The sequence below is a fragment of the Alligator sinensis genome, unplaced genomic scaffold, assembly GCF_000455745.1.
Source record: "Alligator sinensis unplaced genomic scaffold, ASM45574v1 scaffold343_1, whole genome shotgun sequence".
NCBI lineage: Eukaryota > Metazoa > Chordata > Crocodylia > Alligatoridae > Alligator > Alligator sinensis.
Window position 1 is genome coordinate 491067 of NW_005841947.1, and position 2148 is coordinate 493214.

The window sequence follows — 2148 nt, forward strand, 5'->3', positions numbered from 1 at the left end:
AGAACAAAAGAATGTGGGATAAGACTGAGAGAGAAGGAGAAGAGGAGCAATAAAAAGAAATAAAAGAGGGGAGTGGAGAGAGAATGAAAGAGGAAAGGAGAAAAGACAAAGCAGGCAACTGTTCTCAGTAGGAGAATAGAAAGAAGAGAAGTGAAGAAAGGGAAGGGAAAGAAGAAAGAAATGTAGCTGAAAGAGAGCTATAGGGAGAAAAAAATTAACTACAAGGTGCAATGGGAAAAGGAGGAATAATAGAAGAGAGAGGCAGGAAGAAAACAGGAGTTGGAGGAGAGAAAAGGCTACAGTGATATGGGGGCTAAGAGCAGGTATATCAAGACAGCTCAAAAATTGCCAAAACACCTAGGAAATGAAGCTTTGCACTAGCCCTCCAACGTGGCTGCCCAGGTACCAGGATTGGAGAAACAAGCCAGTAATTTAGGAGTGCTGGGAACAAGAACTTGTATTCAGCCACAACCACCTTCCCCTACACAGACACCCTCTCCCACACCCTCAGCCACCACGTAGATCCAAACATGCACACCTACATGTCCACCCTCTCCTCATACCATTTGTACCCCTATGTCCTCCCATCGCTACCCTCATTCACACACAGGCATCCACCTCCATTCCCACTATGGTTGGCTGGAAAAGAAGAATTCCATTTTGTAAAGAAAAAAATGAAGGGTTTTGACATTGGGCTCCATTGATTCTGGAAATGAAAAAAATCCCTTACGAATTCTTTTTGGTGGCAAGGGGAGGGAGGAGGAGAAGAGGAAGAGAGGATCCTTGAAATATGAATATCCGTGCTGAGACGGGATTGAATGACTTGATGGCTTGCCACAGTAGGGGACTGTTCTTACTGGTGGAGGAGGTCACTTCCAAGTCCTATGTTTCTATGACTAGCCAATCAGCTAGCAGTCAGGGCATCGACTGAGGTGTGAGACTCTGCTTCGAGCCACAGCTGAGCCAGGCCCCAGGAAAATCGATGCCATTGTTCTGTTTGGAAAGGGTGTGGTAATGGCAACTTTGCATTGCTGTATCTGCTTAGTATCAGGGCTCCTAGAAGTGTTCTAGGCATTGCTGGTTAGAATTTGACTGATTGTTTTCAGAGGACTGGAAGGAGTAATTAGAGGCCATCATGTCAAACCCAGCAGGGGTTATGAATCTGGAGTTCCTGTATCACAGACAAGTTCCCTAGCCATCCTAGTGATGCTCTCAGTTCTCTCCAGAAAACCCACCCTGGACTTTCCCAGAAAAATGGCTCATTGACACAGGTACATTTCCATGAAAAATACAGTTCTCTAAGGAAAGGTCATTTTGTCAAGACGTTCCTAACCAGGTCTATCTAACTTCCACTCCTTTCCATAGGCGTAGCCTCATAAGCTCCTCTGCCCACAAACAGCAATATAGCCCCACAAGCACAAATGCACGTGCACAGACATATGTTTTCTTGCACTGTTATAGTCAGCCTCAGTAATATATAGTACCTGATGAAGTAGGTGTTGCCAATGAAAGCTCATAGCTCTCTGAACCACTTAGTCTATACATGTGACCAGTCTCATAGCAAGGAAGTTTGGCATCTGGGGCAAAGCCCACAGCAGCAGCCTGTCCTCACCCCATACACAGATTTGGGGGGTACCCCCCACCTCCACACTTGCCCAGGAATGCATGCAATGGCAGGAGCCACCCCCCAAACAAGGCACTCGCAACTCCGTCCCACACCCTGCCCCAGCTGGGCACCGCCTGTTGGTGCCCCGAGGCACGCACTCCACTCGCCCTCCCCTTGCTACAGTACTGCATGCGATGGACCTCTGCTTGCATCGGAGCAGACTCAATTAAGCAAGTCTGCTGCAAGTCTGAGTCTGCTGAAGCATGCTAAAAAGCATGCTCAGCTGCCTTCATGTCATGTGTATTCAGCATCCCCACATTTCAAAATAGTAGCAGGGGCACTTTAACTAAATCTTGTTGAATGAGCTGTAGTTAAAGTGCCCCCGCCGCTATTTTGAAGCATGGGACACCGAATACACGTGACACTGTGGGCGCTTTAATTAGACCGGCTCTCAGAGCCACTCTAAGTAAAGCATCCTCTCCCCACCCCGGAGCACACATATAGATGTCCTAAAGTGCCACCCTGCCCTACCTCCTGCCTGA